This window comes from Rhinolophus sinicus, linkage group LG12 (genome assembly GCF_036562045.2).
Source record: "Rhinolophus sinicus isolate RSC01 linkage group LG12, ASM3656204v1, whole genome shotgun sequence".
NCBI lineage: Eukaryota > Metazoa > Chordata > Mammalia > Chiroptera > Rhinolophidae > Rhinolophus > Rhinolophus sinicus.
In genome coordinates, this window is record NC_133761.1 from 31,090,619 (window position 1) to 31,118,346 (window position 27,728).

Here is a 27,728-nt window from a genome sequence, read left to right on the forward strand (position 1 = left end):
CTCATTTTTTTGCTGGCTGTTAGCTACAGGCCACTTCAGCTCTGTGCCATATGGCCCTCTCCATGTTGGCAGCTCACAACATGGCAACTTGCTTCTCCAAAACCATCAAGGGAGAGTTTCTTAGTAAAGTAGGCATTCCATCTTATGTAATCTATTAATAACTACATACACACAGTCACATAAATCTCATCACTATTGCTGTATTCTATTGGTTAGAAACAAGCCATACGTTATGCCCGCTCTTAGGGGAGAGGAGTATGAAAGGGCATGACTATTAGAAGACATTGTGTTCATGGGAGCTACCCTAGAGTCTGGCTGCTACAGTATCCAATAATTCTATGATTTGTAGTTCTTAGGAAAACTAATTCTGCTATTTAGTATTTCTGCTGATATAGTGCATTCTTTTCTTGTGTGTTTTATAATTTTGAATTTTGAGCTCTTTAGTGAGGGTTTTGTTTTTTTGTTTTTGCTTTTAAATCTCTGGTGCTTCTGCTGTGCACGTTATAAATGCTAATTTCTTATCTTGGAGTTTCCTCAGTTGCCAAATATAATCTTGAAAACCAAACCCCCAAAATGGATAAACTACAATAATTAATTCTCAGGAGATTTTTTTTTTTTCTTTTACATAGAGTCCAGGCCAAGATAAGCAAGCTTCCTTTTTATTTCCTAGGTTTGGTAGGTGTGTATATGTACATTTTAAAAATTAGTTTCAGGTGCACAAGACAAAGTAATACTTAGACGTTTATCATTTATATCCCTCACACTGTGTGAACCCCCATCCCCCATCCACTATCCCTCTGACATCACACAGAGCCATTACATTTCCACTGTCTCTATTCCTAACGCTCTACTCTGCTTCTTGTAAGTATACACACACACACACACACACACACACACACACACACACACATATAAACATGTAGTTGATATTCATTATTGTTCAGCTTCAGCTTCAGGTGTACAATGCAGTGATCAGGCATCCACATCATCCCTGAGGTGGTCTCCCTAATGACACAAGTGTCCATTGGATACCCTACAAAATCTTTACAACATTATTGATTACATTCCCCAAATTAATTTTCAAAACCCTGTGGCCATCTTGTGGTTACTGACTGTTTTCTAATCCCCTCACCTTCCCCCGTATCCCCACCCCTCCTCCCATCTAGCAACCCTCAGTTTTTCCTCTATGTCTCCAAAACTGTTTCTGATCAGTTCATTCACTTATTCTTTTCTTTAGATTCCACATATAAGTGAGATAATATGGTATTCGTCTTTCTCTGTCTGACTTATTTCACTTAACATAATGTTCTCTAGGTCCATCCGTGTTGTTGCAAATGGTAACATTTCTTTCTTCTTTATGGCTGCGTAATACTCCATTGTATAAATGTACTAGAGTTTCTTAATCCAGTCATCTACCGATGGGCATTTTGGTTGTTTCCATGTCTTGGCTACTGTGTATAGTGCTGCAATAAACATAGGAGTGCATAAAGCTTTTTGAATCAGAGTTTTGGATTTCTCCGGATAGATACCTAGGAGTGGAATTGCTGTATCATAAGGTAGTTCCGTTTTCAGATTTTTGAGATACCTCCATACTGTTTCCCATAGTGGCTGCACCAATCTGCAATCCCACCAACAGTGCACAAGGATTCCCTTTTCTCCACATCCGCGCCAGCATTTGTTTTTTGTTGATTTATTGATGATAGCCATTTTGACTGGAGTGAGGTGGTATCTCATTGTGGTTTTTATTTGCATATCTCTGATGGTTAGTGAGGTTGAGCATTTTTTCATATGTCTATTTGCCATCTGTATGTGCTTTTTAGAAAAATGTCTTCTCATGTACTCTGCCTATTTTTTAATTGGGTTGCTTTTTTGGAGTTGAGTTGAGTGAGTTTTTTATAAATTTGTGATATTAACCCCTTATCAGATATATCATTGGCAAATATCTTTTCCCATTCAGTAGGATCCCTTTTTGTTTTATTAATGGTTTCCTTTGCTGTGAAAAATTTGTAGTTTGATGTAATCCCACATGTTTGTTTTTTTCTCTTACTTCCCTTGCCCCAGGGGATATATCAGTAAAAATCTTACTCCGGGTAATGTCTGTGAAGTTTCTTCCTATATTTTCTTCTAGGAATTTTATGGTTTCAGATCTTACACACAATGGGATTTATAGATGATGTAATACAGAATTGTACACCTGAAATCGATGTAATTTTACTAACAATTGTCACCCCAATAAATTTAATAAAATAAAATAAAATAAAATAAAAAAAAAGACTTATTTTGTGGCCTAACATATGGCCTAACATATTTTCCTATCTTGGAAAATGTTCCATGTGCGCTTGTGCAGTGTATTCTGCAGCTTTGGGGTGAAATGCTCTGAAAATACCGATTAAATCCAAGTGGTCCAATGTGTCACTTAAGGCCGTTGTTTCCATATTGATTTTCTGTCTGGAAGACCTGTCCCTTGTTGTCAGAGGTGTGTTGAAGTCCCCTCCTATGATAGTGTTACTGTTGATCTCTGTCTTTATGTCAGTCAATATCGGTTTTACATATTTAGGTGCTCCTATATTGGGTGCATAGATGTTTACTAGGGTTGTATCCTCTTGTCAGATCGATCCCTTTATTATTATATAGTGCCCATCTTTGTCTTTTAATATGTTCTTCATTTTAAAGTCTATTTGTCAGATATAAGTATTGCAACTCCAGCTTTTTTCTCATTGCCATTTGCATGAAATATCTTACTCCAACCCTTCACTTTCAGCCTGTGTGTGTCTTTTGATCTGAGGTGAGTCTCTTGTATACAGCATATACAAGGGTCTTGCTTTCTTATCCACTCAGCCACCCTATGTCTCTTGATTGGAGCATTTAATCTGTTTACATTTAAAGTGATTATTGATAGGTACATAGTTATTGCCATTTTTCAAATTTGTAGTTAGATGGTTTTCATCTTTCTTCTATTTACAGAAGTCCTTTTAGTATTTCTTCCAATGCTGGTTTGGTGGTAATAAATTCCTTTAGCTTATTCTTTTCTGCGAAGCTCTTTATCTCTCCATCAACTTTAAATGATAGCCTTGCTGGATAAAGCAATCTAGGTTGTAGGCCTTTGTTTTCCATCACTTTGAGTATCTCCTGCCACTCCCTCCTAGCCTTCAATGTTTCTGTAGAAAAGTCGTTTGATAGTCTTATGGGAGTTCCCTTGTATGTAACCCTCTGTCTTTCTCTTGCTGCTTTTAGGATTCTCTCTTTGTCTTTAACCTTTGTCTTTAACCTAAAAGCCTTTGCCATTTTAACTAAAATGTGTCTTGGTGTGGACCTGTTTAGGTTTATCCTGGTTGGAACTCTCTGCACTTCCTGGGCTTGTATGTTGGTTTCCTTCAGCAGGTTAGCGAAGTTTTCGGACATTATTACTTCAAATATGTTCTCAATCCCTTGCTTCCTCTCTTCACCTTCTGGTATTCCTATGATGCGCATGTTGTTGCGCTTGATGTTATCCCAGAGGTCTCTTAAACCATCTTCATTGTTTTTTATTCTTTTTTCTTTCTGTTGTTCTGTTTGGGTCATCTCTGCTAACTTGTCTTCTAAGTCGCTGATTCGATCCTCTGCTTCATCTAACCTGCTGTTAATTCCTTCAAGTGAGTTCTTTATTTCAGTAATTGTGTTTAGTTCTAACTGGTTGTTCAGTATGATTTCTCTATCCTTCTTTATGTCATCTCTAAGCCTCTTAAACATGCTTATCATCAATTTTCTGAACTCTGTCTCTGATAGGTTGGTTACCTCTGTTTCATTTGGTTCCACGTCTGGAGGTTTCTTCTGTTCTTTTATTTGGGACATGTTTCTTTGTTTCCCCATTCTGGCTGACTCTCTGTGTTTGCTTCGATGTATTAGGTAGATACCCTAGAGTTCTTATTTCTTGCTGGGTTATCTTATGTAGTATGAGTCCTTTATATTTGACTTGCACTACTTTCTTCTTCTCCTCTGTGTTTGCTCCAAAGTTGACTCTTGTGTTGTGTATATTGTCCTGTTAAAGAAGATCTTTAATTGCTTTTCGCTTGTGAGCAGGTGGGGTTAACTCCTAGGCTGACTAGTTGTGAGACTTGACTCTGCCCACCGCAGGGTGTTCTGCTGCCTGAGGGTTGACCACTTAAATGTGGTTTGACCTCTATGGGCTCTTGTGCCTGTAGAGTATTGCCTCTGGGTATGTCACTTGTAGGTCAAGCCCGGTAGTACTCTGGTTTGGTCTGGAGTTGGCCTCTGGGTGTGTTGAATCTTGTGCCTCTTAAGCTGGGCCTGGTAGGGCAATTTCAGAACAAAGCAAATCACCAAGCACAACAACAAAGAAAAAATCAAATACATTCACATGTAAAAACAACCAACAACGCACACTCAATACACTCAAAGATATCAAAGATATAAAGACAAAACAAAACAAAACAAAACAAAAAGGCAGTGCCAGTCTTGGCTTAAGCCCACCAAGTAATGTCCAGGTTGTCCTCTGCTGTACCAAAGAGTCCTCTGTGTATTGTGCAGGCAGAGCTGGTCACCTGGTGCCCAGAGTGACGTTGGGACTGCAGATTTAGATGAGTGGGGCTGAGCTGTCTGGATGGTAGTTTCTACAAAGTTAGTGCAGTTCCTGCTCTTGCCTGCACATATGCGCACTGAGAGTAGCACCACCAGCCCTGTGTCCAGTTCTCCTGAGTCTTAGGGCACTTCTTCCGTGTATGAGTGTGTGTAGCGGGCGGGAGATTTCTGAGCTACTGAAAGCCCAGAGCTGCATCTGCCACTTACTGCTGATCCCTGGGAGTGCCTCCGCAGTTGTAATTGCCCCGCCCTAGGCAGGCCAGAAAGGTTGGGGGTGGGGATGGAGGGATCTTCTCTCTCCCAGCCCAGTCGTGTCACATTCTTCCCGCAGGCCAGAAAAAGTGGTGGCTGGGGGTGGAGGAGTCTCTTCTCTCCTAGCCCAGCAAAAATCACACTCTTCCCAGCCTCTTCCCTGAGTCAGAGCTGCAAGCTGGGTTTTCCCAGATCCTGAGCACTAAGGCTCTTCTGTAATTTGACACTACTCCTCAGTTCAGGGGCCAGTTTAAGTCTCTGGAAGGGTGGGGGTAGGGTTGGAAGAGTTGGGGAAGGGACTCAGGTATGGAGTTTATGTCTTTTGTCCAACCTAGGGCCCAGCTGGAGGTCTCAGCTGATGTTATTGCCTCAAATGCTGGATATGCTGCCCCCTTGGCAGGAGAGATCAACTGTGGGATGGAGGGAAAGAGCCCACCTCCTGGCTTTTGTGTTCTCTGTTCTGTCCTGGGATCCCCTGAGTCTGCAGCTGCGTATGCCAGCTGCATTTCCACCGCGGCAGATAGGGGCCACGTCCCCACAGCCACAGATGCAGGCCGTGTATCCACTTCGTTCCCTTCCCTCTTCCCCTGCTCGCCCAATTTGCCCACCTTCAAGTAATCCTTACACGAGTCTCTTAGCTGTTCTGCATGATGAGCAGAGAGTCGTTTGATGGGTTATAGATGTCCCATTTGTGATAAAATCCGGAGGAGAACTCAAAAAGTTGTACATTTTGTTTTAACACTCTACATTTTACTTTGTGTATAATCCTTCAAGTTTTTTCCCAATCTACATTTCACTTTGTGTATACCCCTCCAATGGCCTTTGTGTGTGTATGGGTCTCAGTGTAACTTTTCACTTTATGAGGGTCCAAGACCATGTCTCCTGTACACCAGGGCTCTTATAATCTACACCCTTGGTTTACCCCATTGTAGGCCCATCACCAGCTCATGCTTATCACCCTGGTTTTCATTTTGGCTCTTGGCGATTTTCCTTATTTCAGCCATGCATTTTAAAGGATATCTGTTATGCTTTATCCAATATTTCTAGACATTTTATAGAGGAAGTTTTCAAGTAACCTAGCCTGCCAAAGTCTCTGCAAGAAGCAGTGATATATTTTCTAATTTAATACCCATTATGAGCATGTAAGATATTTTATCTTATTTTCTATAAATTAAAAAAAAACACCTAGATCTCTGAAATGTTAACCTTGTCAAGGCTTCATACTAGGAAGAAAATTAAGCTCAGACTTGAGATACTACTTCATTGCTGACTTTGCTTTTCTACTCACAACTCCCTCGTAGGACTTTGGTAAGGACTGCATAAGATAATGTAGTATCTCATTATATGCTGGAAATATTTTTTAGTATAATGTAGAGCACTCTATAGAATAAGTAGACATTATTATTATCAGAGTCAATACTTAGGATTCTACCAATTACCTGGATAATGGGGAAGGATGACAGAAATTTGAAGAAATTAAAGAAAATAGGATGGGAGAACAGCAGCTCCTAAGCAAATATTCATTCAACCAATACTATAACTTATTATAAGCTCCAAAAGACAAGTTAAGTCAAAATGTACTTCATAGAATCACAACCTTTTAAGATATGTTTTACATTATTCTGTTACTCACTTATTAATTAACATTCACTGAGAGCCTGCTTTGTGCCAAGTAATGTTCTATGAATACAAAGACAATTAGGACAAAGTTCTTGGCTTAAGGAGCTCAGTCTCTAGTGGAGGAGAGAGATCATTACTGAAGTGCTTCAATTATGTTTAAAATAAAGCCAAATAATAGCATGTTAACTAGAGATTAAATAAGTTCTTCCTTTACCAGCAGATAACAATTGGGTATTGTTTTTTAAAATAACCACCAGCTTCTTTTTAAATGCCTGTAGGAGGGATGGAACTATTTCATTTTCTTTCCCTCAATTTTGAGCTAAAAGCTTTCATCTTTTGGTCTCATTCCTGCCTTGTGAAGCAATACAAAATAAATTTCTTGTTTGGGTGACAATTGTTCAAACAAAAAAAATTATACTGTCCTGTGTTATTCAACTTTAGATTTAAATCTCAAATCTTTTCAGTATCTTTAACCATATCTAGATGAACTCTTGACATTTGGAAGTTCCACTCCTGGCATCTCCATCCAATAATTTGACAGCTTGGAAATATTCTGGCCTAATGCTTTAGTGAAAGACTTGTTGCTTCTATTTATATACATTCCTACAAAGAAATCATTTGATGAGTCCCATGGCAAATAAGTAAGTCTAAGTGACTACCCTTGTCTGCCCAGGTCTATAATGCTGTCACCAATTTACTCTTTTCTTTTTTTTAAAGATTTTATTGGGGAAGGGGAACAGGACTTTATTGGGGAACAGTGTGTACTTCCAGGACTTTTTTTTTTCCAAGTCAAGTTGTTGTCCTTTCAATCTTAGCTGTGGAGGGCTCAGCTCAGCTCCAGGTCCAGTTGCCGTTGCTAGTTGCAGGGGGCGCAGCCCGCTATCCCTTGCGGGAGTTGAACCTGCAACCTTGTGGTTGAGAGGATGCACTCCAACCAACTGAGCCATCCTGGAGCTTAGCGGCAGATCAGCTCAAGGTGCCGTGTTCAATCTTAGTTGCAGGGGGCGCTGCCCACCATCCCTTTTGGGACTCGAGGAATTGAACTGGCAACCTTGTGGTTGAGAGCCCACTGGCCCATGTGGGAATTGAACCGGCAGCCTTCAGAGTTAGGAGCATGGAGCTCTAATCTCCTGAACCACCAGGCAGTCCCCCCAATTTACTCTTATGTTTGCGAAATTTCTCGAGAGAAAAAGGAAATACAAAGCTCCGTCAATACATGTCATCAGACCTATACTATGTGTTGGTGTTTTTAGGAAGCCAGAAGTTGTGATAGTAATGCATAACTCATTAATGTATTCATTCAGCAATTATTTATTGCTACTCTTCTCATCCTCTCTGGCCCCAAATCATTGCAACTTCCTAAAGATGATCTTAGACACAGTAGAATCCAAGTGAAGTTCATATCAGGTTGTGCAGCATAGCTCTCACTACCTGAGGGTTCTACAGGTATGTCCATGGATTTGGCCCCTTTTTTCCTGCTCCTGTTTCTATTACTGTAGAATCAGGAAATGAATATAAACTAGATAGAAGTTAGACCAGCAATTACAAATACATTTTCCTTAGCCTGAAAACTTTATTGATATTTCCACAAACGTCTATCAAGCCCCAGTATGTAGTGAGCTCTGATCCACGCCAGGAACAGTTTGGTGACCAAATCACACATAGGTGCTGCCACTCAAGTGCTATCGAAGTTCCACAATGTGCTCTTCTTTTGCCCACTTTTCCAGAGAACCCTAGAAAGATTGAGAAAGAATAGGCCATGTAGATCTTTCTCTATAAAATTTGCATCGTCCTGACAATGTTTTCCAATAGATTCTGAGCTAATTTTAGGTAACCAAAACCTTGAGTTCCTTTGGAAAAAAACTTTTTATGGTATAAGAGGGGCAATGGTGAAGATTTTTCTGATAATCAGCTTAGTTTTTTTATTTGCTTGTTGTCACCTATTACCTTAATTGTTTAGCTCCTGTCCTTGGCATTTACAGGACTCAGATACTTCTGAGTGGTCCTGACATTTTCACTAAATGGCTGTGAACTAAGTCTAGCTAAGTGCTCCTTCTCTAGGCTGATGGTATATTTTCAGCTGCACTAACAGAGTTCATTATTTCTTTATACAGCAACAGTGTTAAGAATCAAGCTGTGTTTTCTAAAAAATTGAATGGGCATAGGCAAGGGGTAAGATTGGGGTGATGATTAAATACGGAAAATCATGTACCACTTTATAGCTTTATGATAAATTTCAGTGTGTTCCTAATTAGGTTGTTTCATGAGTACTGGGCAATTATTATTCAGGCTTTGCTAAATCATTTGTTTTTGTTACCAGAGAGATGGTGTCCCAAGTAGCAGTCAGGCTTGGAATCCTGAGCACTGTGAATCACTGCACAGAATTAGCAGGGTTCTCGTCTTGCAAATCCCGTTTTGTTGTGCTTGCTAGTGAAGTGGATTCAGGAAGAACATGTATAGCAGCCAGCTTTCTGACTTACAGTTAGTTGTTCATTCATTTCCCATCTGATGTTGATACCAACTACCCACATTCAGCCTTATGACTTTGAATACTATAGGATTATGGACCAAAATAGGATCTCCACAGACCCTCTTTTAATCCTCTTGTTGGCAGAAAAGTCAAGCCCTGAACTTCTCTAAACCATAGTTATCATTATACCTGACATTTATGTTTACTATCTGTTAAGTTCTGTGTAATCACTTTACATGAATTATTTTATTTAATTCTTGACAATCATAACAGATAGATATTGGCATTCTCCCCATATTCTGGTTTAGGAAATTAAGACTTAGGGAAGTTGAATACTTTCCTAAGGGTCTAGCAATTAGTGAGCTTGAAATTAGAACCAAGTATTCTGATTCCAGACTCTATACTCTTAACTTCTAAGTTATTGCTTTCTTATTAATTGTCTCTAGAAAAAGGAGTTATCTGTTTATCACCTTGTTTAATCTTTCACTTTAATATCTTAAAATATCTTTATAAACATTAAACATCAAATTTCACTCTTAACGTTTCCCCCCACTGAACTATACATTTCATAAAGACAGTCTATGTGGTTTACCTTGTATGTTCAGGACTGGGGCTAGCATATAAAAGATGCTGTAATATTTAGTGAATGACTGAATGAACTCATTGGCATGTTCATATTCTTAGCAACATATTATAAACCTAATTTTAGATAATCATTAATTATTTATATATGACTGCCAGCCAGGTGTTTTCGTTTAAAATTTTTTTAAAAAATAAAATAGTTTAATGAGTCCCCAAATACCATCACCCACCTTCGACAATGATCAACATTCTGTCTTTCCAGACATACTATGTTTATAGTCCAAGTTTGCTCTTCATAAAGAGCTCCTAAAAAATTTCACTGAAGCAGCAGTGAAGTCTCCCAATCCCCTCCCACCTCACCCAAGAAACTTAAAAATAAGCTTGCTTTCCAAAGCTTAAACTATGAAATCAATGTGTAATAATTCAGAACAGATATGAACAGTTGGCTATAGACAGAAAGCCTCACAGGCCTGCAAGACTTGTAATGAGGTTACCAGTACATCTAAAGAAACAATATTCCAGTCAAGAAGAGGCACTCATCTGCTGTGGCACTCCAGAGAGGTAAGTGTGCAGAGGCAGACCTTGACTTGAAGTGCTATCCAGACTGAGCTGTCTACTCCTGTGAGCATCTGGTCACCCTGATAGATCCTGATGGAGAGAACATTCACAGAGACCATAGTTAACTTCCCTTATTCTGACTCCAAGCCACCTGCTCTACTTAAGCTTGCTTTCCAAGATGATGAGCCAGTTAATGTAAATAAATATCCAGCCTGTTTGATGGTTGGTTTTCTCATGTAAAGTAATCCCTTGATACTCCGGTTTCAGTATCAGTCTCATGTGCTTTGTCAGCATGGATTAGCTTCCCTCCGAGACAGGTTTTTGTTAAAGCCAATATTAACATATCATGCTTTTCTCATTGAATTATTTTTTGTTTACTGATTTTCAAGAAATTATTAAATAATTCCATTAGTTTAAAACATATTTTGCTTTTATCAGTTAAAAGGTTTTTGTTTTTTTTAATGAATCCAAAAATGATCAAAATAAAAATGCTTATTTGTTCCTTAGGTTGCCTTAAACTGCTTAGTAATAACCTTTTTGTGTAATTTTTAAATTTTTTTTCATATATTAATCAATTTTACTTAAAATGCTTTAAGCAATGGCCCAAGTCAGTCTTAAGCTTTAGTCTATTTTGTCCCTTGAGTTTGCGGTTTGCTTTTGGCTTCACTTAACATGTTCCGTTTTCCCTTCGGATTTTTCAGTCTGTCCAAAATGATTCAAGTTTGTTTTATTCTTTTATCCTATTGGCATTTTATTAGGCTCTCTTTGCACTGAGTTCTCCATAGAGTCTGAGTAACTGCCAGAAGTTCTGTTTGATTGTCATCACATTGTCTTTTTTGTGCAACTCCATCTTGTGTTGATCTCTGCAATAGTGTGCCTCTCAGTATCAGGATGTTGCAATCTCTAGATCCCATCTTTAAGATTCCTAATTGAAAAATCCCAAAGTCCTTCACATGAAAATCCATTTGTGGGAATATCCATCTGTAATTTATTCCCTCTCGGCATAGCTCCTCAGTAATGTTTTTGAGCTCCTACTGGGATATGAGAGGCCATTAAAAATCATCATTTTTTCCTCCTCTTCCAGAAAAAAAAATCCAAAAAACAAACAACAACAAAAAAACATTTGATTGCTTGAACTTGCTCGTTATTTTCTTTTTCTGCCTCATATGAACTCAGCTAATGATGTTCTAGAGTTGTGAATCATTATGAAAACAGACTGCTTTTTTTGCTGAAATAAAAATTTTGTGATTTCTGAAAGTGTACCTTATCAGGGCATTAATATTCCTTTTATAAACTCCTCTAGGGACACTTTGCCTTTAGCTGGAGCACAGTATCCTCTCATTGTGTCATATAAATTCCAAGGATATAATATTGAGCCCCGTTGAGATCCTACGTGTGTTTAAGATTATCTGTAAAGTGATTTTGGTCTCTTTGGGATCTAGACACCACATCAAGATCCATTAGTATCAATTTCATTTCTCATGATGCTTTAATGTTTCTTCTTCATAGTTCTTCTTTATATATACTTTCTCATGAGGACAAGTTAGCAAGTCTTTTCCCTTCTAAATTCTTACCTCTTCTCATTTACGGATCAAACTGAAGTTAAATTTAACATTTGAATCGTAACTTTGCCCTTTTCTAAATAAAGACAATTTAAAATGTAGGCAATTTCAAAGAAAAGCTCATTTGCCCACCTCTTATAGTTCAGCTTTGCTCTAATTTAACTGTTAAAAGGAACTTTACAGTATCCTTGGTTTTTTTTTAAATGGATGTCAGTTAAACAGTATTTAAGTATACCATGTAAAAACTGGAATATTCTGGTGTATATTGGTATCATTTGCTTTTTTCCTACTTTATTTCTCTTCCTTTAGCGATCATGATCGGAAGAGAAGTACATTTGCCTTATAATCAGTGGTGTGATGATAAATGTTTAACAGCTAGCTCTCCAGGGAAAAAAGAAACCCTGATTTGTAGTATTTGCTGATCTCTGCATCTAAATACTCTCACCATGGTTGATTTCAAGCTGCCAATATGACATCAGTGAATGCAGAGTTGGGAAGAGATGTGCAGTAGCCCATCATACAGTATTTCCGCCATACAGATACAAATAACGTGAAGGGCATGGATTATAGTCAAACAGTAAAATTATTAGGAAGTGATGAGTTTTGAATGTTCATTATCTTTGTAATATAATTTATTTAATTGTAAGTTTATGTAATTTAATTTTTGATAATGACTGAGTCTAGCAAACTTCTCACACAATTCCTGAAAATTCATGAATTTGCTGTTATGAACTAGTATGAGCTGGTTCCAGCATACAATTGCTTATAATGAAGGAAGAGAGATAATGACAAGAGAACTATCATTCGGATCCTCTCCATTTCAAGTTTCTCTAATGTTACAGCTGGAGACAACTGACCCTCCACCTTCATGTTTTTTCTCCCACTCTAAAGATGGCTTATGAATCCGTTGCTTGCACCTACCAAAGAAGGTACATCACCTTTGCTCCAGAATCTCCAGGTCCTGCACAGTTTGTTTACAATGAACCTTAAGAAGGAGCTTATGGAAAAAGCTTTGTATATTTCATTAGCCAAAAGTTTTTTAATTTTTTGTCTTTGCAGTATATGAAGTAGTGTCTTGGGTTTTATGGGATATGACGTCTGACAATTAATTTCACGAACTGGTTGCAACAATGTTGCTAACTTTTTCTTCCATATCAGAGGGATTATTCATGAATTTGTATCAACTGGACAAACAGCTCACCAAGTTTACTATTTGGAAGTGCTGAAAAATCTGCTTGAAAAAGTTAGACAACCTGAACTTTTTGTCAACAATTCATGGCTCTTGCATCACAACAATGTGCCAGCTCACACAGCACTGTCTGTGAGGGAGTTTTTAGCCAGTAAACAAATAACCGTATCAGAACACCCTCCCTACTCACCTGATCTGCCCCCCAATGACTTCTTTCTTTACCCGAAGATAACGGAAATATTGAAAGGAAGACATTTTGATGACATTCAGGACATCAAGGGAAATACGACGACAGCTCTGATGGCCATTCAAGAAAAAAAGTGCCAAAATTGCTTTGAAGGGTGGACTAGGCTCTGGTGTCTGTGCATAGCTTCCCAAGGGGAGTACTTCAAAGGTGACCATAGTGATATTCAGCAATGAGGTATGTAGTACTTTTTCTAGGATGAGTTTGCGAACTTAATTGTCTGACCTCGTATGTCTTCTTCCCAGTGGCCAGCTAGATCTTTGTTGATACTGCAGAACCCTAATGCCACCTCACAATAAGTAGAAGGAAATCACAACAGCAGACAACTTTATATTTCCTATAATCCCAGTGGACGTCTTGGACAATTACTAGAAGAATGTGAAAGATACGTATCTTTCTGCAGTCTTATTAGTTACTTGACTAGAATTCCTTCTTTTACCCTTGCAGAGGAGTAATGCATCTAAGAAAAATGGACTTGCTAATAACACCAAATACTGAAGCATGAATGTTTTGTCCTAAACTCTGGAATACTTTAACACGTTTTATTGTAAATCCACTTTTTAAATGTCCCCAGTTTTAGTTAACCTGGTGATATGCTCTGCTAAATATCCTGTAAACTAGTATTAAGATTTCACAACATATAGATTTTGACACATATTGTGCCTAATGTACTGAGGGACTCATTTTAAATCCTACAGTTCTGAAAGTCAAGTTTTACATTTCTCTTTCTTACTTCCAGTCCTGGCCTGGTGGTGACAGCAGAACATCAGGCAATCAGTGTTACTAGGCAATCATAGAAAGATACATCCACATGATCATTAAAATAAATACATCAAAACTAAGTATGTGAAACTGTTCCATTAACATAACTAACAGCTGAAATGTAACATAACAAATCAACACATGTGCTACAACATTTGGTATTATTCTTGACTTTGCCTTTTAAGTCTACACAGAAATTGTTCTTGTTTTCATTGGAACACAGATGAGTGTCAAGCTGCAGCTCATCAGATGGCCCCTACTTATGGAAAAGATGCTTTCCCGAAGACTGCTCACCTTTGGCACAGTGAGAATACTTGCTGGGTACTTCTACAGCATGATAATTGGAGTCTAACCTCATAGCTGTCCTCATTTAGTCTTTGATACAAAAAGAAATCCAAATAGCACAGACAGCTGTGGAAAATACTTCATTATTTTTTTGCCTTTGACACTGTTAAAAATAAGAAAAGTCAATAAATCCACAATTCTACTTTTTCAGGTATGTTTATCTAGGCTTTATGATGCAATAAGAAAACATCAACACATTTCAGAGTTTATGAGGATGAATAAAATGTGGGAAAAATAAGCCTGGAATTCACTATGATATATTTGAAAGGAGATTGGGATTCACTTCTATCCAAAAATATGCTCATTAACGTACACTTCCAAAATTACTTTGAAACTATTAAGTAGTAATGCTGAACCTTGCATAAAAAAATATAATAAGGTTTGGAAAAAATATAAATTGCAAAGAGAAATGTCGTATTTTAATTTGAGCCATCTCTTATGTAGTGCAATACAGCTGTTGTGTACAGAATATTGGCTCTGATTAATGAAGCATCTGAGATTTCCTTGAAGAGGCAAAACAGAAACATTTTTGGTTGTTTTTGTCTTCTTTTTTTTTGGTCTTCATTTGTCCCAATTTATTTCTCCATTCTACTTTCCAATTCAATTCTTCCTTCTGTCTTCATGGTATTCATCCTACATCTTTTCTCTTGATTGTCTTGCTAACCATTATATGATCTTGAGTTTAATGAAACAGGAAAATTAACTCCCAGAATTTCAAGACTGTAAGAAGTTTTTTTAGAGAGAAGCATTGCCCTCTCCCGCCACCCATCTGATACAGACACCAAGAAAGTGAATCACAGGCACAGGTGTAGAGTGGGCCTGTGTAGAGTGGGCCATTGTGCATTTCCTGATTACATAACCTTTGAGTGTCTCCAGGAGAGATGGGGTTTAGGGCCGTGTTGTGTGCACTGCCAGGCAGTCTGATCACAGATGGCCATTGTTTTTATCCATTCTCAAAAACTTTCCTGCTGGTTTGTTAAAGCATTATATGTTAATGTTTAATTTGGAATCATGTCAACCACAGCTGTGTGTGAGCGAATCTCTGCTTTAATGTGAATCAGAGTAGCTGACTGGGATATGAAGGGATCATTTTCTTCTTCAACATTAGCTACATTGTTATTTGCTCAGTGGCTAGAAAGGAAGAACTGGGTGGCCAATAAAAAAAGCAATGAGCCTGGTGTGGGGACAGAGCCCCAGAGAGCAGTTTCCAGGCTCTCGGCCTCACGTGGAAAGGTGCTGGCTCGGGTAGTAGATGGCCGTCGGCTGTGGCTAGTGGCCGTCAGCTGTAACCATTGAGCCATTGGCCACTAATATAACTGCCACGGCTATGCTGGGGAGTCGAGGAGAATTGAGGAGAGTCAGTCGGTTGGTAGCAAAGCGGACAGCAGGTCGCATGTTGTGTGAACCCAGCCTCCAGTGAGACCATAGTGGTATGACTCCCCTACCTATGGCTCCGTGGGTGTTCCTTTTGGGCCTAGCCATATCCTGTGTTCTTGTGTGGGGAGCGGGAGCTGAGACCCCACCTGACACCCCGCGCGACAGGAGGCTTACTGATAGTCATGAAATCTCAATGTCTTGGCACAAGGAAAGTTTATTTCTTGCCCAAACTTGTGGAAAGAACTGGATCCTCAAATCCAAGAAGCAAATAGAACACCTAATTACCTTAACCCATACAGGCCTTCTCCAAGGCACATTGTATTGAAGCTATCAAAAATCAACGGCAAAGAAAGAATCTTCAAGGTAGCCAGGAAAAAGAAGACGGTAACCTACAAAGGAAAGCCCATTAGCGTATTATCAAATTTCTCAGCAGAAACTCTACAAGCCAGGAGGGAGTGGAACCAAATATTCACACTATTGAAAGAGAAATTATGAGCCGACAACAATATATCCAGCAAAGATATCCTTTAGATATGAAAGAAGAATAAAGACCTTTCCAGACATACAGAAGCTGAGGGAATTTTTCTAATACACGACCTGCACTACAAGAAATACTAAAGGAGATTATCCGACCACCATCAAAAGGGACAATTTGTGGCAACCAAAACATAAAAAGAGGGAGAGTAAAGGCCTGAACAAGAATATGGGAATGGAGAAAGTAAGCATGCTGAACAAAATGGAATACTCTAAATATCAAACTTTCTTTTACATATACTTAAGGGTACCCACTCAAAAAAAATCCAGAACTGAAATATATACTGTAATAAAAGAAGATACAGAGGGAAACATCATAGAATACCATGACACAGAAATAATAGACAACAACAAAAAGGCAAAGAAACAATGGAGACACAGCCTTACCAGAAAACTAAAGATAGAATGACAGGAAATCCTCACATATCAATAATCACCCTAAATGTAAATGGACTGAACTCACCAATAAAAAGGCACAGAGTAGCAGATTGGATCAAAAAACTAAACCCAACCATATGCTGTCTCCAAGAGACACCTCTCAGCTACAAGGACAAGCATAGACTCAAAGTGAAAGGGAGGAAATTGACAATCCAAGCAAATGGTACCCAGAGAAAATCAGGTGTAGCCACAATGATATCAGATGAAACAGACTTCAGGGTGAAAAAGGTAACAAGAGACAAAGATGGATATTCCATAATGATAAAGGGGACTATACAACAAGAAGACATAACAGTCATCAATATTTATGCCCCCAATCAGGGAGCACCGAAATATACCAAGCAACTACTAACAGAACTAAAGGGAGAAATTGACCCAAACACAATTATACTAGGGGACTTAAATACATCATTGACAGCTATGGATAGATCATCCAAACAGAAAATAAATAACGAAATAGCAGCCCTAAATGACACATTAGATGAAATGGGCATAATTGACATATATAGAGCACTTCATCCTAAAACGTCAGACTATACATTTTTTTCTAGTGTACATGGAACATTCTCAAGGATAGACCATATATTGGGACATAAAATCAGCCTCAACAAATTTAAGAAGATTGAAATCATACCAAGCATATTCTCTGATCACAAGGCTTTGAAATTGGATATCAACTGCAAAAAGAAAGCAGGAAAAAACACAAATACATGGAGATTAAACAACATACTTTTAAAGAACGACTGGGTCAAAGAAGAAATTAGAGGAGAGATCAAAAGATACATAGAAACAAATGACAATGAAAATACATCCTACCAAAATTTTTGGGATGCAGCAAAAGCAGTTTTAAGAGGGAAATTTATATCATTACAGGCCTATCTCAAGAAACAAGAAAAATCCCAAATAAATAACCTCATGTTACACCTTAAAGAACTAGAAAAGAAGAACAAATGAAACCCAAGGTCAGCAGAAAAAAGGAAATAATAAAAATCAGAGCAGAACTAAATGAAATAGAGAACAAAAAGACAATAGAAATAATTAATGTGACAAAGAGCTGGTTCTTTTAAAAGATTAGCAAAATTGACAAACCCTTGGCTAGACTCACTAAGATAAAAAGAGAGAAGACACTAATTAACAAAATCAGAAATGAAAAAGGGGAAGTTATCTCGGACACCACAGAAATACAAAGGATCATCCAAGAATACTATGAAGGACTATATGCCACCAAATTCAATAGAAGAAATGGACAAGTTCTTAGAAACATATAGCCTTCCAAGTCTGAACCATGAAGAAATGGAAAATCTAAACAGACCGATCACCAGTAACGAAATTGAATCAGTCATCCAAAACCTTCCCAAAAGCAAAAGTCCTGACCAGATGGCTTCACCAGTGAATTCTACCAAACCTTCAAAGAGGATCTAATGCCAATCCTGCTCAAACTCTTCCAAAAATTTGAAGAAGAGACAGTACTCCCTAACTCATTTTATGAGGCCAACCTTACCCTGATACCAAAACCTGGTAAGGACAACACAAAAAAAGAGAACTACAGACCAATATCTCTGATGAATACAGATGCAAAAATCCTAAATAAAATTCTAGCAAATCGAATACAACAATGCATTAAAAAGATTATTCATCACGACCAAGTGGGGTTCATCCCTGGGGCGCAAGGATGGTTCAACATCCGCAAATCCATCAATGTGGTACATTACATAAGCAAAATAAAGGACAAAAATCATGTGATTATATCAATTGATGCAGAAAAAGCATTTGACAAGATACAACATCCATTTATGAATAAAACACTTAATAAATTAAGTATAGCAGGAAAATATATTAGCATAATAAAGGCCATATATGACAAACCCTCAGCTAATCTCATAATTAATGGTGAAAAACTGAAGCCCTTTGCTCTACGTTCAGGAACACGTCAGGGCTGTCCCCTATCACCTCTGCTTTTCAACATAGTGTCAGAAGTCCTTGCCAGAGCAATCAGGCAAGAGAAAGAAATAAAAGGCATCCAAATTGGGAATGAAGAAGCTAAATTATCACCCTTTGCAGATGACATGATGCTATATATAGAAAACCCTAAAGACTCCACCAAAAAACTATTAGAAACAATCAACGAATACAGTAAAGTTGCTGGCTACAAAATCAACGTACAAAAGTCCATCGCATTCCTATATACTAACAATGAAATCTCAGAAAAAGAAATACAAAAAACAATTCCTTTTGCAATTGCAGCAAAAAGAATAAAATGCCTAGGAATAAACTTAACCAAGGATGTGAAAGACCTATATGCTGAAAACTATAAGACATTTTTAAAAGAAATTGAAGAAGACACAAAGATATGGAAAGACATTCCGTGCTCCTGGATTGGAAGAGTCAGCATAGTTAAAATGGCCATATTACCCAAAGCAATATGCAGATATAATGCAATCCCCATCAAAATCCCAATGGCATTTTTAAAAGAAATAGAACAAAAAAATCATCAGATTTGTTTGGATCCACAAAAGGCCCCAAATAGCCAAAGCAATCTTAAGAAAAAAGAACAATACTGGAGGTATCACACTCCCTGACTTTAGCTTGTACTACAGGGCTACAATAATCAAAATAGCATGGTATTGGCAGAAAAACAGACACATAGACCAATGGAATAGAATTGAGAACCCAGAAATAAAACCACATAAATATGGACAGATAATTTTTAACAAAGAAGCAAAAAGCATACAATGGAGAAAAGACAGCCTCTTCAATAAATGGTGCTGGGAGAATTGGATAGCCACGTGCAAAAGAATGAAACTGGACTGCTATCTGTCACCATGTACCAAAATTAATTCAAAATGGATCAAAGACTTAAGCATAAGAACTGACACAATAAACTGCATAGAAGAAAACATAGGTACTAAACTTATGGACCTTGGGTTCAAAGAGCATTTTATGAATTTGACTCCAAAGGCAAGGCAAGTAAAAGCTAAAATAAACGAATGGGACTATATGAAAGTTAAAAGCTTCTACATAGCAAAAGAAACCATTGACAAAATAAAGAGGCCACCAACTGAATGGGGCTAATATCCAAAATATACAAGGAACTCATGCAACTCAACAGCAAAAAAGCAAACAACCCAATTGAAAAATGGGCAGAGGACCTGACGAGACATTTCTCCTAAGAGGACATACAAATGGCAAATAGACATATGAAAAAATGCTCAACATCACTAATCATCAGAGAAATGCAAAGAAAAACCACAATGAGATATCACCTCACCTCAGTCAGAATGGCTATCATCAACAAGACAAATAGTAACAAGTGTTGGAGAGGCTGTGGAGAAAAAGGAACCCTCATACACTGTTGTTGGGACTGCAGATTGGTGCAGCCATTATGGAAGGCAGTGTGGACGTTCCTGAAAAAATTACAAATAGAATTACCATATGACCCAGCAATCCCTCTTCTGGGTATCTACCCCAAAAATCTGAAAACATTTATCCATAAAGACACGTGTGCTCCAATGTTCATTGCAGCTTTATTTACGGTGGCCAAGACATGGAAACAACCAAAATGTCCTTAAATAGATGAATGGATAAAGAAGTTGTGGTATATATACACAATGGAATACTATTCGGCGGTAAGCAAAGATGATATAGAAACATTTGTGACAACATGGATCCATCTTGAGAGTATAATGCTAAGCGAAGTAAGTCAGACAGAAAAAGCAGAGAAGCATATGATTTCACTGATATGTGGTATATAAACCAAAAACAACAAAAGAACAAGACAAACACATGAGAAACAAAAATTCATAGACACAGACAATAGTTTAGTGGGTACCAGAGGCTAAGTGGGGTGTGGGGTGGGAGATGAGGGTAAGGGGGTCAAATATATGGTGATGGAAGGAGAACTGACTCTGGGTGGTAAACACACAATGAGATTTATAGATGATGTAATACAGAATTGTACACCTGAAATTTATGTAATTTTACTAATAATTGTCACCCCAATAAATTAAAAAAAAAAGAAAATAATTTTAAATGTGTTCAGTTTTTAAATTTTGTTTCATATATATATGATTATATCCCTTGTATTTGTTATATATTTGTTGTAGACATTTGCCAGTTATTCACTTATAGATTGCCCCTGGATTATTAGAAACACATATTAGAAGACATTTTCAGATTCTAATGGCATAATTCAATTGAATGTGCTATACATTTACTGTGTGGCCTAGCAAAGAATTGACAATCGAATTCAATTCTCTCCTCCTTACTCCCTTAACTACCTTTGTCCCTATCACCCTGGGGAAGTGAAGAAGAGGGGACTGAGCCCAAAGAAAGATGATAAATATGCATAATGTGGACGTGGGACACCATGGCGAGGATGACCTTTCAAGCTCCTTTCTAATGCTTCCAGTTCTGTGATTTTATCATATGGCTGGTGAAGAACCAGGGAGGTGGGGAGAGTGTATTGTTCTTAAGGATTATGGTGGTTGTCGTAGTGGGGGTTGATACTTGAACAAAGAGCAACTACTTGGTTGATAATGAACAATGTTCTAATAAACTGGCTGTGCGGAAGCCACATATACACACAAATACCTAAATTTAGGTGCAATCAGAGAAGGGAAATAAAATATTTTAAAAATCTTATTAAGATTTTCATTTAGTACATTTATTCTTAACAAGCAAGTCTGTGAAGCTTCAGGCCAAGTTCTAAATAAAATATTCCTGGTTTGGGATTTTGGCTTTTAACATCTATTCACTTCATACGATTGCAAATTAGACAAATGTATGTATCTTCGCAAGGAATATCCTCTGCCTTTCTTTTATTTATTTTCAGCTTTAAATATATGTCCGGCATTTCTAGGAGTCTTGTTTTAGAGACACTTCACAATTTTATCTAACTGGTAGCAGTTAAATATAGGGAGAACATGAAACTTATAATCTAAACCAGAACTCTTTTGAGAGTGAAAAGGGAACTATTAATAATTATGCCAAGACAGTAGGCTTAAACTGGAATGGGGACATATGGCTACCCTAATTACAGTTCCTTGAGACTATGGGACATGCAGCTAAATACTGCAATATGCATGGATCCCTGTGGATCATGCAAAGAGTGTAAGTTCAGAAAGGAAGGTAGCAGATAGTAGCCTGGAAATGGTCTGACGTTGCTTGGTCAGAAGACTGGGTTTTATTATGTTTATTGTTGGGATGGAACTGCTGCTACTTATTTCTTCCTCATGTTTTTATACTTGTTCTTGTCAATTTTTCCTTGTTTCATTGAAGAGATTAAATTCATAGGACTTGCATTTGAGGAAGAAGGAGAAGAAAATAGGGGGTCAAAGAATGGGCTGTGAATATTATGTTACTAATGAAAACTAGAAACACAGGAGGAAGGAAAGCCTTGAGAAACTAGGAAAAGATCATTATTACATTGTTGAGTCATGAGTTTGAGGGTCCATGGCCATCTATGTAGGAATAACAAGTAGGCATCTTGAAGCAAAGATTTCAAGTTCAGGAAAGAAACCAGATCTAAAGCTACTAAGGTTGGATCCTTAAGTTCGTCAACTTTCCACCGTGCACTTACTTACACTGTGGAAAGTGCGCAAACTTAATTGTCTGCCCTTGTGTGTGTGTGTGTGTGTGTGTGTGTGTGTGTGTGTGTGTGTGTGTATTTGGATTTCTTCCACATATAGTTGACTGTTAAGTCTCTGAAAATGAATGCAGTCTTTCATTCATTTATTCGTCCTTTTATTCATTAGAAACTTAGCATTGTGCTAGGTGCCGGGGATCAGTAATAAACTGATAACTGTCATAAAAAAAAAGTAGATCCAATCTGTCTTCATAGAGCTTGTGGTTCAGTGGGAGAGACATAGACATACAGGGTCCCCTGGGAGCACATGAGAACGATACCTAAGCCAGACTTCAGGAGTCAAGGAAGACTGAGTCCTTCAGGATGAATAGAAGCCTAGCAAAATGGGGAAAAGTAGTTAAGGGTGGAGTACATAGAGTGCATAGTGTGAAAGTCCTATGAGAGACTGTCTGGCAGGTGTGAGAAACTGAAAGAATGTGAACTGACAACGAACATAGTTGAACAGAGAACTTTAATGAATACCTTCCTTTAAGCGGGGAATAGAGGAAAAGGAATCAGCAAAGGAGCATAAGAATGGAAATTGAGAATCAGGAGAAAGTGTTGAAGGCGGAGGAGAGTCGAGAAGGAGAGGGTAATTAACTGTGTTAAAGCTGCATAAGGAATCAAATAGGATGACGATTAAGGAGAGAAGCTATTGACTTGGTGATTATGTGTGTTTTAGTGATCCTAGAGATCAGTTTCATTGGTCTGAAAACCAGACTGCAGTAGATTGAGGAGAGTGAAAAGTGAATATAAAGATTTGTAGAGAAGAGAATATGAGAAGTAGGGTGATAGTTTGTGGGTAAAACAGTCAGGAAAAATATTTTAGGATGGGAAAGATTCCTCATTTGAACACCTTTAGGCCATAAGGAAGGAGATGGAATCAATGGAAAGGTAGATTAAGGAAACAAGGCATTGAAGAAATAATTGATGTTTTAAGGTTCTGGGGTAATGGAGTCGAGAGCACACATAAATGGTTTAGTCTTGGAAAGGAGTCTGTCTGAAACATCAGAGAAAGAAAAAGATTTAGATGAAAGCTCTAGAAAGGAAAGCTGAAGGCATTTATACCAGTGGCTTTTCCTAAGATAAGTGGGAGATAATGTCTACTGAAAGTGACGAAACATGAGGGTACAGTTGAGGGTTTTAAAGGCGATGGCAAAGTTTAGAAGTGGGGAGATGGAGTTGATTAGAAACAAGCAAAAACTTACCAAGCTTTGCAATCACAGCTGGAGTGGGTTTATTTATTTATTTCTGTCATTTATCATAGAGCCAATTATCACAGTTTTTATTGGGAGCTTGAGGATAGAGTTGGAAAAATGAATGAATGATTCAGCTGACCCAAAATTGGACTTTGACAAGGCAGAAGATCAAGGTGGGAGGAATTAGGGATTTTTGTAAGAGTAAGTTGACATGACGAACAGTCTTCAGTCCCAGCTGTGTAATAAAGTAAGAGAAACTAGGTGCATGACTTATTTAGAGGACAGGAAGAAGCCACCGATTGTGTCGACGGTAAACAAAAGGTTGATGAGAGGTATAAAAGGACGAAGATTAATATTCAGAGAGAGGAAGCTGTGCCATTAATATATGGAAAAGTGAAGTGAAGCTCATTCTGAAAAAAAAAATCACACAGCAACATGTCAGATGGTAAAAACCCAAGCCGATTGGATACAGTTACATAAAAAGATCTGGCTTTAACATGGCATCCTGAAATGTCCACCACGGTATAGTGATAGACTATCTAGAGCTTTTCATAGAACTGTCATAGCAGTAGATTTTAAAAATAAGATATGAGTAGTGAAGGCAAGACTGGGAGTGAAAGAGAAGGGAATAGATTTGGGTATCCACCAGCAGCTGACCAATCACTGTTGTTCTAGTTACCATTTCAGCTTCTTTGGTATTTTACCCTTTTTACTGTTATGTTTTAAAATCAAAGGAATCATCCTGATTTCTGTACAAAGAGTTTGTGGCACATCAAATCTTTTTAAACTACAGCGCTGAATGTAGCTGACCCAATGACAAAGCAATTGCTTTATTTTGCCATTAGAGGGTATTCCTATCCAAATATACCCAGACTACTGATTTTTAACCTAAGTGATTTGGGGAGTCAAATTTACTTTCTTTTGAGATAAATTTGAAATTATTGAAGCAAATTCTGGAAGTGTTTAATGTTAATTTGATCATTTTAGTCTTAATTTCCTAATTTACCTTAGATTAAAGAATCTTATTTTAATTAGTTCACTTTTTAAAGCTTCCAACTCAGAAAATGTTTAAGAATAGATTTGAATCTGATAGAATACTAGTTTGTTAGATTAGTTAGACTTAAAAGTCATTCTTCTAAATAACTCCTAAGGTTAGAAAAATGTGTTCTGTGTGTGTGTGTGCGCACACATGCACATGTGTAAAGCAAATTTTATTTTAAATATTATATAATAATTTGGTAAGAGTATGGTTTACTTTGGACTATTCAACCCAGTTGATTATGTGCCTATGTTGTAGGGAAGTAAGTTTCCAGACTGCAGAACGCCTAATTAAACAGAACATCTCAAATGGCTCTTAAATATGCCCCTTCTCTCGTATGTCACAATACTTAGGAAGAAAGAGATATTCTCTGCTGTGGTTCAAGACTCATCTTTTAATAACTTCAAAAAAATTTGCAACCTGCTCCATCTGCTAATTTCCCCTCTCTTAAACCTCATTAATCTTATCTAAAGTGTCTTTTAAGTTCTCTTTATCTTCCTAGAAGTTTTCAATACATGACTCATGAAATTTCTTCCTACCTTTTCTCTTTTATCATCTTGAAGCTTTTTAAATATCCACACTAATAGCCCTTATAACATGTATGCTGTATGCTATAGTGTTTCTTTTTTTCTGTTTTTAGGCAGAACCCCCAGTTGTGAAATGTGGAATCACTGATGGGAGAAATATCATGGGGGTGGCTAGTGTTTCTTAATTTACCCAGTTCCATTTTTTTTAAACATTTTCATTTCTCTTAAGTTAACTATGGGATTGCCATATATGAGAGTCCATCATAAATTGGAACTACTTCAGCTTTAGATTTTGAACTCTGATATTCCTCTTTCAGATCATAATTTCACTTTAGGCCACTAATCTCCCATTTATCTATTTAGTAATTATTTATTGAGTGCCTATTATATGCTGAACTTTATAGTACTCCCTTTTCTTTAAAAGAGTACTATATAAAAAAGTTGGTTTTACTTTTTTTTAACTATTCTATATTTCCTTTATCTTCACCTCTAGTTCTTTGATACTCCACCTGTATTATTGTATTACTGTCCTGATTCTAACCTGATTTGATTTCCTACCTATAATGGGCCTCATGGTAGATCATTTCAACTACACTTTAACCTGCACCTTCATTTCTGACTTCTTTTTCTTAGCTCTTTCATTATTTCCTCTGACTTTATTCATTATTATTATTTTTTACAATCAATATTTCTTGATATTCACCTACATATTCATGCTTTCTATTATTCTCTATTCCATCCTGCTCTTGTCTAGGGCCTCCTTTTAGTTAATTAATTTTAATTATTTAATAATGGATGGTCTGTTTCTGTTTGCTGATTTATTTATTTTTTGTTCTCATTTTGGAAGGGTATTTTTGATGAGTATATAATTACAGGTTAGAAGCTATTTTCTCTTGGCATTTCAAGGACTCATTTAAGAACTGATTTGAGGCTGGAGTCTATACCTGGACCACACCTGATCTTAGGGTGTTTTAAGTGCCTAGGGGCTTCCTCACTGGCAGGTCCTCAACTATAATAATAATCCTTATCTTCAGCCTTGAGAAACTTCCACAACCTCCACTTATAAAGGACTTTGGCTGTTATTCTGTGTGAGATGAAAAGTCACTGGAGAGTTTGAGTAGAGGAGTGATATGCAAAGTGATTTCTCTGTTTGCTGTGGTAAGAAAAGACTATAATAAAGCAGGGAGGAAACTGGGACAACCAGTTAAGAGGCTATTGTAAAAAGAGCAGGCAAGAAATGAAGATGGCATATAATTTCTTGTTTGATTATTGAAATAACTTGCAAACTGCCTCAAATCTTGAACTACTTGAACCATTTCTCACTCCCAATGCCACAGTGATTTATTTCTAAAAATTCATGTCCAATGATGCTACTTCTCAGAGATTCCCCATTATATATATTTAGATAAAAATTCAAATTCCTTACCAAAGAACAAAAGATCATATCCATGCTCTGGTGCCTGCCTCTCTTTATAGCATCCTCTTTTATTCTCTGGCCTTTAGCCAACATTATCTACTTGAAGCCAGAATCTCCTCACAGGTTATAAAATCCTTAGGTCTCCATGCCTTGCCTATGTTTTCCTTCTTCTTGAACCATCATTCTCATCAACTCACTTCTTGTGTCTAATTGACTCCAACACATCTTTAAAGATTCAGTTTAAGGATAAGAGAAGCTTCTCTTGGAAGAGTTTCTGAACTTTTCCTTCCCCATTCCAAGACATAAATGCATCTTTTCTGTGAATTTAGTACAATTCAATAAACATTTATGGCATCTATTCTCTGCCAAGAACAGTTTTAAGAGTTGGAGAATCACAGATGAATAAGCTGCAGTATTTGCCCTCAAGGACCTTGTTCCAGAAGAAAAGACATATAAATACATAATTGCATTATAGTGTGATGGGTGTCACAGTAGAAAAGTATGATCTTGGGAGGAGGGTGTGAGTGAAGGATTTCTAGAAGAAGAGAAATGCATGTTGACTTTAAAGAATAAATTAGGGTTTATCAAGCAGACAAGGTGCATGGGGTAGGGTGAATATCCAAGATTGAAGGAACAATATGCAATGGTATGGAGTGGCAAAACAGCAAAGTTTAAGGAAATTACAGAATATTGGTGTTTGAGTATAAAGTTTAAAAGATGATTAATGGGAGATGAGCTTGAAAAGAATCGACAGGTAATCATTGAAGATCTTATTTGCAATGCATACCTCCACGGTGGTACTTATCATACTGTATTATAACCACTGGTTTTCATCTCCATGGGCTCCTTCAGGGCAGGCATTGTGTCTTATTCATTAATCTTTGCATACATAGCACTTATCCATGTGTCTAAGATGTAGTGAACATTCAGTAAATGCTTATGTTATTAATATGGACCCTTTAAAAGTTTTAAAAGATTATTTTACATAAGACTATTATTTGATATTTGGTAGAAATCTGTATCTATCTATCTATCTATCTATCTATCTATCTATCTATCTATCTATCAATCATTATCTCTCTATCTATTGCCTAGGTTGAGTCTGGAAATTATCAGGTCCAAAGTTTAAGTATAAAAATTAAATAGAAATAAAACACAATTAGAGATTCTTAGTAACTGCATTTAAATTTGATGTGCAGGACATGACATATGCAGTGTGTAACATTTTAAAAATAAAATGTTATTAGAGGGCATCTCAGATTTAAGTAGCTATTATTGAGAGACAAGACAAATGAATAGAATGAAATAGACATTTATGCAGCTTTGTCTAGGAAGCTGGAAGTTCTGTATACTTCTTTCCATTCACTCTTATTTCCTTCTTGTATCTCTTCCACAGCATTGGACAGCAGATG

At 37.3% G+C, this 27,728-nt stretch overlaps 1 protein-coding gene across 1 annotated transcript in view; it reads left to right on the plus strand.

The window, feature by feature from the left end:
- RGS22 (regulator of G protein signaling 22) overlaps positions 1 to 27,728 on the plus strand; it is a 173,260-nt gene that overhangs the window by 95,834 nt on the left and 49,698 nt on the right. The window lies entirely within an intron of this gene.